This window comes from Plectrocnemia conspersa, unplaced genomic scaffold, assembly GCF_051122295.1.
Source record: "Plectrocnemia conspersa isolate PC_06_02 unplaced genomic scaffold, ASM5112229v1 ptg000013l, whole genome shotgun sequence".
NCBI classification, from domain to species: Eukaryota; Metazoa; Arthropoda; class Insecta; order Trichoptera; family Polycentropodidae; genus Plectrocnemia; species Plectrocnemia conspersa.
In genome coordinates this window covers 9,788,606-9,803,556 of record NW_028277177.1, presented here as the reverse complement: position 1 = coordinate 9,803,556, position 14,951 = coordinate 9,788,606, and the positions used below count along the sequence as shown (strand labels likewise).

Here is a 14,951-nt window from a genome sequence, read left to right as displayed (position 1 = left end):
ATGTGTATAAAAGTACATTAAATTAACAGCTGATAACATACTTATAACAATATCAAAAGTACATTAAAATTCCATGCAAAGATAACACAAAATCAGTGTTGAGAATTACATATGAAATCATTTTTTTATAAAATTATAAAATGTTTTCAATTTAGCATTTATATACACAGGACACGGGTCAGGCATAAAAGTTAATATTTATTGATGCGAAATAAATATGACGGAACAGTTTTTGTGATTTTATATGCAGTAATAATATACATATATTAATATAACAAAGCTTGTTTTTAAAATTGTCTTTTAGTTATGATATAAAAATTAATTTATTATGTACACACAGTATGAGAGATGCGCTCCCTTTAACCCACTCTGTATTTATGTGCGCTTGCTTAAGAATAATTCATTGAATATTATAAATATAAAACCCACGCACATGTACGTCTAGGTGTACATATATAATAATGTTTATATCTAATTTGTTAAATTATTAAGTTGTATTAAAAATATTTTTTATTTAAAAAAAGAGAATACATCCACTTGCTCTTCCGAATAATTCAGAGATCTTTAGTGGAAGTTTCTGTATCCAAAATGTTCCCACCTAGATCTTAAGAATAATCTGATGACATGACATAGTATGGCACTTTACGAAGACCATCTCTATAGAGAATCTAAATCAGTATGTAGAAAGAAGGAGTCAGCAAATGTTTTTAAATAATTTTAAATCATCTGCATACAGAAAAAAAACTTGAGAGTCCCTTTGGAACGCTTAAAGTTAAATAATAAACTAATTTATTTTTATAGCAATAATGGATCAATACAAAATATATTAACATATTGTCTCATTTAAAAAATACAGCAGTATTCTATTAGCTGGAGTTATAATTTGTTTTTTTTGAGCCGTTGAAATCAGATTAATATATAATATATTTATAAGTAATATAAAAAAGAAGACTTACAGCTTATTAATATTACATTTATAAGCTCTCTGCTATTTTTTTCAAATTATATGATACTGTTTCATGTATAAGGGCATTGTGTGAATCAATAGATATCAACGAGTGTATATATGCGAAACCTTTTTTATTAAAAAAAAAAACAACAATCAAAGTTCAACATGTTATATTACATTGTAGTGTAATTACAGTACTTGACCTTTATTAAAATAATCATAATAACCTCTACAAGGCGTATTGAACCAATTTAAAATAAGGTTTTGCCATTTGACTGTTTACTATCAAAGTACGTAATCCGTAGACCGCAACAGGGCGTGATTGTTGTGGTGTTGTAATAAGCGTTTTTGTGGTGCATCCACCAGCCAAAGCGTGATTCAATAATATGGTAATGACAGTAACGCGTGTCATTGTCGTTCTCGAAATAGTGTACCTCAAACCTCCTTCATTTATAAATTCATTTCTTGCCTCGAGACTAAACAATGAGCCCGGAGGAAACGGACCTCTGCATGTATATGTGTACAGTGCAGGAAGACTGGAATCTATTATGAAGCCTTTTGTTAAGCGAAAGAATGGCCGGTGCTATGGTTTTTAATTTATGTTGATAATGTCACATTTTTACCACTGAAATATGATAATCATCGTATTCGAGTTGCCTCTATTCAATTCAAAATTTACGATTGAGCGCTTAACCGTTATAGGGTTATCTTATAAAAGAAAATATTTTTAACTGAATTTATTTCGATCGATTGCTTCAAATGTATGCTAAACGGAAATAATCTCAAATTTCTACCGCAAGCCCACATGTTATTTATTCGCAAATTTCACTGATGTTATGCTTTCCCTCTCGTACGTAGTAGGTCTATTTCATTTTTCGCCATGAAAAAATATCACGACTATATATATATATATATATATATATATATAACAATGAGCATTTAAAGCGAAATCAAGCGCACAATGGGAAGTTATCAAAATCAACAACAATCACATTCTCACACAATCAAAAAATTATTAATTTAGAAGTCGGAAGAGCATAAAAAATATAATCAAATTAGCATAATCAAAAATGAAGAGTAACCGCAACTTAAAATTGCTCAATATTGTTGCACTTTCGATCGGTCGTATTTGCGGTTCGACAAAAGCCTCCGAGCTACAATAATCATTGACCTTTAACAATTTTGTTTTGGATAGAAAATAATCATTTCCTCTCTCTCTCCCTAATTGCTCATTTAACACTGAAATTAAAAATTGTATAATGAATTTATTGAGAAATTGATATTTTGTAATCAGATCAAGATTCTTACAATGTCGCTGGACCGATTTCTCCCATGTCCTTCGACGTTTGTTTGAAAGTTCTATATAGAACCAAGGTGAAAAATAATAGAGCTCGAGAATTGTTTCTGTAAGGAAACTGTACTTGTTTTAAACGCACGTGGTCTCGATTATCCGGATGCCGATTATCCGGCGTTATCGATGCGTGGCTCGAGGGTAACGAAAAGAATTTTACATTGAATTAAAATTACATTCAAGGACTTACAAATAGTATGTAACTGAAATGCAGCAGTTTATTGACAATATAGTCAAGGTAATTAATAGTTGCTATGCAATTAATTAGCATTGCAATAAAAAATTCAAAAAACAATACGAATTATAGTTAAATAAAAATTTAAGGTGCTTGTATTGTTGGTTATAATATTGTTATAATAATATTGTTCTAGAAAAAATACAACAATATTATTTTCCTGCGTCAACAAACAACATAAAAACAGCAATGATTTTTTTATTATTTGGGGTTAGATGTATATATTTGTATTTAATTAAATAATATATTCAAAAAAATATTTAGCTCTATGGGTTTTTATACCGACGTAAATTAATATTTTTTTCAATATTTCTTAATTTACAATCTATATAAAATGTATTAATAAAAATATGAGCAAAATAGATATAACTATTAGATTTATAAAATAATTTTTAGAAGATTTATTTTGAACTCAAAAATATGTATTTAATTAATCATTAAATAAAAAGCAAATTTCTAGCACAATTTTTGTAAAAAATACAAAAAATATTTATATTTCCCAATTTTTTAAAGATACATATATGTATGTATATTAAAATAAATTAAATACATGATAAAGTAATTTAAAATATCAATTATTCAATTCAATTTCTTCGTAGCAACATAAAATACGTTACCCTAATATGTTACAACGGGTTAAACACAATCAACAACTACTGAGTAAATAGTGACTATAATCAAAGTCTCTAAATGAATGATATATATTTTATTAATTATAAGCAATTATTACAGCTTACAAATAATATATTTGACTATTCATAACCTAGCTCGATTTTATTTTATATATTCAGCACGATTTTCACCCGTGAAAACAGAAAAATCTAGGAAACCCTTATCTATAATTATCTATTAGTGATACACATTTTACTAATTATAAACAATTATTACAGCTTACAAACACAACCTTTCTTGATTTTATCTTATTTATATATCACAATATTTATTTGTGCAATTAGGAAAATTTAGAAAAACACTAAATTAAAATGATATACTAATCCCTAATTCCGACCTTCCAGACCTTCCAATGATTCAAACCTATGTTTTTCAGATGTTAATTACCACTGATAACAGATGTTCTTTAATTATTAAAGTGTGTATCAATTTAAGAATGAAGTTTACAACCAAAACCAGATAGAAAACAGTCTAGATAACAACCAGTGGCGTCATATAAACAGTCTATAATTTAATTAAAAACGCTAATCTCTGATTGCTTGATTTTATTGTCTATGTTTAATGTAAGCTTAAAAAATATGCTTTAATAAACAGTATTTAACTAATAATAATGAAATTTATTAATAAAAAGTAACGGAAATACAATATTGCGTTTTTATTTAATGTAATAAAATAAAAATATCCATAAATATTTTAATTTAATGGGTACCAGTCATAAAAGCTTGTATAGAGGTCTGATCAATTTAATATAAAACTTGTTTTAAAGCAAAAGTATATTTTTTATATTTTATTTCAATGCAAGTTTAACTTCTAAACGTTTTTTATTAAGCAAACTTTTTGTAGGATTTTTTTCAACAAATTTTTAAATTTGCCACCATTTTGCAAAAAAGTGACATATTTTATTTTTTCAGCAAATATTATAGAATTCTATATTCAAATAAAAATTAAATTCTTAGCCATTAAAACAAAGGAATTATCAGCCTTAAGAAAATTGCGAAAGTTTGTATGGAAGGCCGGTCGATTTAATACTAAACTTGTTTTGAAGCAAAAAACTATTTTCATGACATATTTTATTTTTTAAGCGAATATTATAAGGGTTATTAAGAGCTCTATTTTATAATAAAAATTTAAGTTTAATCTTCAAAACAAAGGAATTAACAGCTTTAATAAAATTCCAGGTCTCATAAAAGTTCGTATGGGGGTCTAATCAATTTAATATAAAACTTGTTTTAAAGCAAAAAACTATTTTTTTATATTTTATTTCGATGCAGATTTAGCTTTTAAACAAATTTTCTGGCAATTTTCAAAAAAGTGACAGATTTATTTTTTTAGCAAATATTATAATTAAAACAAAAATTCAATTCTTAGTCATTAAAACAAAGGAATTACCAGCCATAAGAAAATTGCGAGTCTTATAAAAAATTGTATGGAGGTCCGATCAACTTAATATAAAACTTGTTTTAAAGCAAAAAAATATTTTTTATTATATTTATTTCTATGCAGATTTAGCTTCTAAACATTTTTATGGGGTACATTTTTTTGAAAGATTTGATCCGGCGAAGTTATGATATTTTAAGTTTTTAACTTTGCTACCATTTTGCAACTAATAATTATGAACTGAAATACAATATTGCGTTGTTATTTAATGTCATAAAATAAAATATCTATAAATATTTTTATTTAACGGATCGTGAGAATTTAAATTATTTAAATACCTGAATTCATTGCGATTATAACTTAATATAATAAATATATTTATTATATTAAGAACATCCTAATATAATAAATAAATTTTGCCATAGTCTAAAATAAACTACAATTGAGTCATTTTATGAAACATAAAAATATCTTTAGATTATACAAATAAATAAATTGAAATCAGAACTTCAAAATTAAGCATTTTATTTGTATTGTTAATTTAAATATAATACAAGATTGGAACGTTTTTAAAACAGTGTTTATCTATTTTTTAATAATATAAAACTGATAAAGTTTTGAATTACTATATCAAATTCAATCGATTAGGAATCAAATTGTGCTCTAAAGTAACACTATTTATTTACATAACATACATGCATACAAGACATGTATATCAAATTCATTTTTATATAAACATTGTACAACTGGTTTCGCAGGAATGCCAACGAAACGTTCTTTGATATTGCAAAGCGTTTAATACAACACCGTGCGCTTTGTTCCACAAATAAAACCAGTCACGTGAAGGACTTCGAATTATTTTTAACAATATTAATTACACATTTTCAAGCAATCAAACATAACACACAACAACAGCAAAAAAACATAAACTATAAAATGTTATAGAGCAAGCCCGTCACCTACAATAACATTTAGAATGAGCGATTGTACGGCATTAAATGCTTTCCACCAAGCCCCGTAGCAAGGACGTTCTAGTTTAGTTGACTAGTACAGACTTTAACACATTTTAACTGTGAATCGAAATGGTAATGATTCTATTTTGACACACTTACAGCAATCTTACGATTCGATAATGCGTTATATAACGATCGAATAAAATATTCAACGACACGAATTTCATCGCATTTCACACAGATTGATCTATTGCATTTTTTCGATATTGTCTCAACAACCGGGTGTTGCGAAACTCGTTGTTAAAATGAATCAACGACGAGCGAGATGGAGAGAGAGAGGAGAGAAAAAAATCGTGATGCATATATTACGACAAATGGTGCTTCGTATAAATATATACGTTTTATAATCGCGCCTGCATGCGAGAGTCAAAATGGAAAGTTCGCATATGTAGATATATGGTGAGTGAATAAATGTGCACATGGCTTTATAAGATTGCATTAATCTAATACTGTGATTATGAATTTGGAAAAGTATGGCTCAAGGATCGGATGATTTCATACAATATATTATTTAATAAATATTTTTTTTTATTTAATATAATCTGATGAGATTAAATTATTATTCAAAATATCATTATTAATTAAAATTATATAATAGCTGCAAAATTTGTATATATTCATACATACTACTGCACCTGACGTGCCAAATTACTTCATTGCATGCTTGAGAATCCTTGGCACTAATTAAAATGGTTGCGTCCAACACTTGTGTGATTTATTAAGTCAAATAAAATAAATAAAGTTCACAGGTTAGAAATGCGGTATTTGCTTATAAAATATTTATAAAGTATATCGTTAGAATATAATAAACATTAGTATTATAATGAGCACACAGTTTATTGTTTAAATTACGGCAATTCCATCAAATTTTCTTAAATATTTATTTTATACGTGTAAGTTTTATGCATTTGGAATTTTTACGATCTTGTTAATATCGATATTGCGTTGATTTAAAAATAATCATAAATTAAAAATGTCGTTAAAATATTAATTTAATAATAAATAAGTTTTTGAGTGTTGATGTAATTTATCAAAAAAATCGTAATGAACAGTTTATTGTATTAATTTAGCATATGAATAAATATATTTTAAAGCAAGTTTATATCAAATTATATATGTATATATTTTAATGATAAGACTACTGTGTCATATATTAAAAATATATCATTAAAATTATTACAATCAAATTATATTAAATATTAAGAATGATCTGCTAAATATATCAAGAATATTAATAAGATCAGATAATATGGAAACTATATATCTGTATTTTTACTAAACTAAAAAATAGAAACTCAGTAAAACTTTAAAGTATATTTGAGAAGCTACTGCTATGTAGAATATTTCCATTAACATAGAAACGAAAGCTAATCCTAAGTCACTAATTCGGCTTTCTGCAAGAGCACGGCAAAATTGAACAAATACACTGAGTGGCAAACCAGAGAGGAAATATTGCTCAGCTACTCTCCTTATGAGATTAAAATATAAAATCAAAATGGCACTACTTTACCATATATATGAAATTATAAAATCAAATCTATTAATTATAAGGAATATTACAATAGTATAATATTGCTTCATTTTAATTATTGTGCAAACATTTAGATATGTTCAATAAATTAAATAAATTGATGTTGCAAAAACTACAAAATAGGGCAATAAAAATATATTTACTAGTTGTAGAAGTATGATTTATAGATTGGAACGGTTTTATATTTTAGTATCCATATATACGTTACCAGATTATTTTAATAAATATTTAATAATAAATAAAGATGTACATAGATTTAATACTAGAAATAGAAAAAAATTAAGAATAGTTAAAAAGTTATGAATTATATATGGAGGTGTGAATTTGTATAATAATATTCCTATGACAATCCGCAAAAATCCTAAATGGAATAAATTAAAAAAAAATGTTTATGTTCATCGTATGTATCATAAATATGTTTAATTAAAATTTTATTAGCGTAAAAGTTATCTATATTAAGCAAAATTAAAATATAATAATATCTGAGCGATAGATATTTTATAGTAAATCCAATAAAATCTGGAGTACCTCAGAGCAGTATAGTAGGGCCAATACTGCACTTAACATATACAGCAGACTTGCCAACTACACATAATACTACCTGCGCCACCTTTCCTGACGTCATAGTTATTATTGTATCTCATGAGAACGCAAACACAGCTTCTACTCATCTCCAAGAAAACTTAAGCAAAATACCATAATGTTTGCGTATTTGGAGAATAAAAGCAAACGAGCTAAAGTTTTTCCATGTTACCATTAGAAGTCCTCTCGTCTGATTAAATAACGTAATATTTCCACAATCGTATAATATTTGGAGATGCACCTCGACAGAAAGCTTACATAGAAAACTCATATTTTTAATAAAAGAAAGCAACTAATATCAGACAGTTTAGAATAAGCTGTTCGTATGAAAATTTTTATGCTAATTTAACTTTGAAGATCAGCAAGCAGCTCCAATATGGAAATAATTCAGAGGTTCCAAAATAAAACTTGAAGAGCGAAATTGAATGCTCCATAGTATGTCTTAAATTTTCAAATTCACAAAGACTTAAAAATGAAAATTGTCAAGGAAGAAGGGGAAATTGTAAGTTAGAAATCAAAGAATGACTGGAGAAACATCTCAACAATAAATTTATTACGGAGAACTCGACTGAAAGATTAAAGAGAAAAATCCAGTCACGTGAAAAATTGCTGAATGACAAATTGCAAAACAAATGGAAAAAATATATTTTTTTAGTATATTATTAATATTCTACCTACTATTTACAAATATTTTCATTCAACTAATAGTTTATTTCTGTCATAAATAACATTTTTAAATAATTTAATAATTAACTCATTAACAGTCAGTAGTTTTTAATTAATTTATAATTTTTCTATGGCGACAAACTCCATATTTTGTATAAATATCAACTGTCGGTAAAGCGTAAAACCTGTTTCACGCATTATCATCATAACTTTTATAAGTCATTCATCGACGTTTCTTCACGATCGTTTCGCGGTTTCAAAACCAGTGTTTCCCAACACTCCCCGGAAAAGTCGCCTAAATTTTCAAAATTATTACGATCGATCGATTTTCAACTGTTTAATTATAATAACGAATAACTAATAACGGTAAAGACAAAAGAACGTTTAAATAAAAATAACATTCGGTTTCATTTGATTTAAAAAAAATCATTTAAATATGTATTACGAATTAGTAAATAATGTTTATAGTTTTATCTATGATCTAAATCTAATAGTAACAACAAACTTAATTTGATACATAATATATTGAGGCAAATTCAAGGTAATATTGATCAATAATGTCTGAATTATCATTAATTTATTTTAAAATAATTTGAATTAAAAATCTTTCATCGTAAAAAGGTTAATACTAGGTAGTAGAAACAGTAGGGTCAAATACAAAATTATAAATAGTGTGAATTAAATTTTATATCAAAATGATTTATTACTAATTTCAGCTTTTTTTAATTAAAATGTATATGTATGAAATAGTGAAAATACTTTTATAGTATAAATTTAATGAGAAGAAATTAACAAAAATCATCTGTTAAATACATGTTTATATAGAAAACCAATTGCTTAGAGAAGTCAGGTAATTTTCCCTGCACTGATACAGCAATATCTCTGTAACGATAAAAGCCTCAGTATAAAACTTATTTATTGCCTTATACTCTTAAGCCAAAAACCCTAAATATCGTTGATTTGTTTCGAATATACTATTAGGTAATATGCTTGAATGATTAATAACATAATATTCAATATAATGATAACAATAAATAAAACTAAGGTGAACTTCAAAATCACCCACATCCATAATTTGATAATAAGATTAAAAATCAATTTGATTGAGAATTACATGTTTTTGAAGTATGTCCCCAATCGAAAATATCTGCTATGGACATGGCCGTTTTTGCATTTACACCTACTAGTTTTGTACTGAAAGTCAACTTACCGAGAGTGAAATGAACGACGAAGCGACGACCCTCGCCACTGGGCCACCAAGTCTCCCACCAAGAACGAGTTCACTCTCTATCTAGCAACTATAGCGAAGAAAGTTCTCACGAGAATCTATAATCTATGCATTTTTCCGCGACAATTTATATTTATATATTTATACTATTCAATTCACTTTTGAGTTAATCGATTCAAAGACAATTATTTAAGCGTGTCCTATCCATAATTCACAATTTTTATAATAGATTTTATGTCACACTCGCGTTGAATTTTACTTTACATGCACTGATATATTGTACAATCAACGCGCGGGCGCCACCTCTATTTCGCTTTCGAGTTTTCCCCCCTGCAGTGGTGCGAATCGGCGGCTCGCGAGCCACTGTTTGAGCGCCGCTGGCGGAGAGCTGCTCGCGGTGCGCCCGGCGACACACTGGCTCGCCTCGCGCCCCGTCACACTATTTAACACTTCGCCTACTCCCACCACCACCACGGCAGTAAGGCACTACCGGCGGATGAGTTTTTCCAGCGGGTGGACGTGGCATGAGCCCTAAGGGCGTGAACCCCGCGGAAATCGGCGGTTCGACGGCCGCTGAAATCGCGTGTGCAATAACTGAAGATGTAAAAACAGCAGGAGATTACTATTCAATTATGAGTAGTGATTTACTGATTAATATTTCCCAAAAAATACTCAGTTTCAAATTTCAGAAAATATTTAATAATGATGTCTTAGTACTGTTACCTGTCTGTGAAGTACAATCGCTTTCAGTCAAATTCAACCGAAACGGAACATCAATAAAAAATGTTATCTAATAGTGAACAACTATCATTTATTTTTTTGAGTGAAATCAAAGTCGTGCTTTAGATTTTTATTTCTTCCCTACGTGACGCCACAGACACTCATTACAAACCGATTTTCGTTATCAAGTCTTGAAACACACCCTTGAGCTTATTTCGTATTGACACATGTTATAATATAGTGCTATGTAGTATTCTGACTTCACTCTTGCCAACTGTGTGGCACTCTTCAGCTAGCATTAATATCAGCAGCCAAATATATTTTATAATATTTTTTACAAATTTCACCATAATGATATCTAGTTCATTATTTTATCCACTCTTTTATTTACAATAATAATAATTTAATAAATCCAGTTCGGCTTGTGTTAAAGCGTTTAAACCGTCTAAAAAATGTGTTTTTTTATTAAATAGGGCACCACTGGGAGAATTTTTTTAACAGCTAAAGTCACAAAGTATACGCTTTAAATCAGAAACGATTAAAATATCTGATGCCTTGAGAAAGTATACCTTCGAAACAGTCAGTTTATATTCCGAATCGGCGGTCAACGACAATTTATTGAAAAAAACTTACCTTACACACATCCACCTTATCAACGCTTTAGATCTAATCGAGTAAAACTTTTAGTAAATGAAAGAAGTTATTGTCTCACTCAAGATATAAAAAAATAAATTATCATGCATCATAGAGGAATCTACCAATAAACTGAAATTAATTTCACAAATCGGAGAATTGATCCGTTATTAAAACTAGTACCGTGTGCTAACACCGCTAAGTACCTTCGCATGGCCTTGGATCAGAAGTTGCGATAGAACGAACACATGAAATTATGATTTGGTAAATTGTCTTCTCATAAGATAATATATACATATTATTTTAACATTTTAAAATATTTTTAATTATTTAGAAAAAACATAATAGACAGACATATTGCATCCAAAAATGAAGACTGTCAAAAAATAAATCAGAAAGCATGTCTGTTTCAGCATAGAGGAATGCATAGGACTTCAATGGATCTGACCATATCCATTGAAGTAAGAATCGATAAGTCTGAGTGTGATTAAGGGTTATCTATATACGACCTTTTTATAACAATTTCTAAAATACGAGATCAATGTATAACTGGTGTAAAATAAATGTATTTATATATTGCTTCTTAGCACTATACAGACCGATGGCTCAACTTATGTGCCACGTTTCATGCAACAGTTACTGTCCGGTGACACAACCCTTGTGCCACGTTTGCATTAACCATTATTAGTGTAAGACACAATCCATTTATTATTTATGTTTTAATTTAAATGCAGGAATTTCTATTCCTGCATTAAACTAATCAATAAGTTTTTTCAAATATTTTTTTTTATTTGTGCATAAAAAAGGGTACGTAATTTGCAACGTAAATTAATTTTATTTTAATTATGAATTCACTAATAAATTTAATTCTTTTTAAATAAATATGTGGTTTTTATATATGAATAGAAAAATTATTAAAAGCAATAATTCATCCATAATACTTTGAATCAGAGGTCTGATCAATATTAATATAATATTACTATAGTTATTATCATTTAAAATATCCAATCTTACAAACACATTTAAACCATAATACGTGACTCCCAACCTTCAGTAAAATGGTACGATTTTAACAATCTTATGTGGAATGTAAGCTCAGGTTTTTAAAATAAAACGATATTTAACGCCTACAGTTTCAAGGTACAAGGGTTACAAAGACCCTTTATCCGAAATTTTTTAACATTTTTTTACACGCAATGACACGTTTTTAGTCACGCTAATTAATTATCATCTTATTACCGATTTTTTTTATTATTTTAAATGGTGGCAAAGCTCAAGATTTTATAAACATAAAACGAAAAGATATTCTCCATTCGCGATTTTTTACTTTACGGTCCATTAAGAAAAATTCACACGGCATTGATCACGAAGCGCCCTTCGATAAATTTGCATTATCAAAGAAAATCGTTTATTTGCATACTCGATTTTTATTCAATATGCACATAAGACTGTGGAAACACTCGAGAGTTTGTCGACTTTTGTTAAAAGCATTTAAATGCATATAAAAAAATATCTTACCTTTTCAATGTACCAAGAAAATCACTGAATTCCTGGACGAAAACTATACGATTGCCGAAATCACTGAACCACTTTTGAACTAGATCGCTGTTGAACTGTCAAAATTATGCAAAATGACTTCTTTTATATACCTATGCAAGGCGTGCTGATAAGAAAAAATAGTGATGTGAGATTTTTATAGACGTCATGCGTCATAAGCGATTTTAGAGATCTTTAACGCCTTTTAGATATGGCACACAATTGGACGTTCTATTCAGATATAAACGTTCGAGTGCTGACGAGTCATCGATAAGGATAATTACTATAAAGCATATCTACTGATTATGAATGCGAAAGCAGTTTTTATAGCAAAATTTAATTTATAAAAAATAAAAATACTTTAAAACAATGACTTTTTGTAATAATTTCTATATAGTGTTGACATCAATATCGATATCTGATATATGTAAATGATAAAGATGGTTTTAAAATAATCTAATCGGAATATAGGAGGGCAATAAAAATATACGATGATGTTCTGGCGACAGAAATGAAAGCAAAACCTTCTCAAATTAACAGTCTAATAGTTCTACAACACGACAATGCGCGTCCCCATGTATCACAATTGCCTCTCGATAAAATTAAAGAACTTGGCTGCAAGGTTTTATTTCATCTATCTCATACTACAGGCCATGCTTCTTCCGACTACAATTTATTTTGATCAATGCAAAACTTCCTAGATAGAAAAAATCAAAAATACAGAAGATGTAAAGAGAGAGCTATCGAAATATTTTAAATCATAGCCCCTAACATGTTATACTAAAGGATTAAAAAAATGACCGAAAGATTATATCTTCAGAATGAAAATATATTTTGAGTCATTTAAAAAATCACATTTAAAAGTGTGTTTTTTATTGTTGCTTTAAAAAAACAACAATAATTTCTATTCTGTTTTTTTTTAGATTTTTCCTAATTAATAAAAAAAATTATACTTCATTCTAAAATATTTTAAATGAAAACTGTTTTAATTGTTATGAAAATTGCCATTACTTAAAGATAATATAAGTATTGATTTTTTACAAATATAATCGTATTCATATTTAGCAATAATTTAATATGTACATTTACCGCATAAATGGCAAATGTATGTTTATTTTTTATAATATAATACATTCACACCGATGATATCTTCCCACAAAATACACACAAGGTTACCTGTAACGGATGTGTAATATATGTTTTCCTAAAAGTGCTAATTAATATCAATACGCACTCATAAATCACGGTTTATTCTTAATTTCGTTAAGTAAATACAAATTTCTCGTATTCCAAAGAGTCATTCAATTCGAGAAAAATAGTGTTGGGCGGTTTTATCTAAAAGGAAAATTCTTGGAAAATTGGTATTTATAATCTTAGTTATAAAAGCTATTTTTCAGAATCGTAAATATTCAAATTCCTAATAGAAGACCACCTCTATCTTATATTTTGAATTGAGGTTGTTTAGCACAAGTTTAATATAATAAGAATGAATATTTTACTATAAAATGAGTAATGATCCGCAGATAAAATCAAGGGTCGTATAAATTGTTTGATTAATGTCTGTGGGTCAATTATTATTTTTTACGGCAAATTAAACCTTTTGATGTATTGGATGGAATTAGTCACATTTTATAAGGATAATATTAATAATAACTGAGTTCTTTGAAATGATTCCTCCTGGTTTCTTTTATTCTTCAAGGGCAATGTGTTATAAGTTCAATGAATATAAAAACTCCTAAATAAAGCATACAAATATGGGTCAAAAGAGGTCAGCTTAAATAAAAGTATAAAATTCTAAGCGTGGGATGAAAAATATTACCAAGTGCCCTGTTAAAATGACCTCAGTTCAAAATTTACTTTTAGCTCATTTTTCAGTGTCAGTATATGTTCTATATGAAAAAAATATTGAATTACGTCCTAAACTCGTATTAAAGAAACAATTTGTTAAGATAAGGGTCTTGATTGATATAAATTAAAGTCAGTAATGTAAAATATTGCATATATGGCGAAAGAGGAAAACTTTTTTTATTTTTAAGGGCTCGTCTCGGTAACCATACACCTTCATTAAAATGATTTAGAACGATCGCGGTCGAGTATCAAATTGTAAAAATTTGCAAATTACAATACAATATAAATAACCATAAATCACAAGAGGAAAAACTGAAAAGTTTGATATATGCGCGCGTCGAGGTCTTAACGATTTTATTATGCGACTCTCGAAGAAAATTCGTTATGAACGAATGATTAACGATTGCGTTTATTTATCATTTTCTTTTAATCTGACCCCGGGTTTTGAGTGAGTTTTGTCATTGCGACCCACTTGACCAGTGAAAAAAAGTGAAAATAACGCAAAAAGCAGACAAGCGTGGCGAAAATTCGCAATTTTACTGTCAGACTAACTAGCGAACCGACTTCGCGGCGATTATGAAGATTTAATCGATTTTTACGTTAAATTATA

The 14,951-nt window shown here is 28.2% G+C and overlaps 1 protein-coding gene across 4 annotated transcripts in view; it reads right to left on the bottom strand.

Moving 5' to 3' along the window:
* The window catches only part of sona (sol narae metalloprotease), a 100,932-nt gene extending 91,205 nt beyond the window's left edge, over positions 1 to 9,727 (bottom strand). For all 4 annotated transcript variants that reach the window (XM_088201319.1, XM_088201318.1, XM_088201317.1 and 1 more), the window contains exon 1: positions 9,587 to 9,727. The gene's annotated coding sequence lies outside the window, so the exon portion shown is untranslated. The remainder of the gene's footprint in view (positions 1 to 9,586) is intronic.
* Between the last annotated feature and the right edge of the window lie 5,224 nt (positions 9,728 to 14,951).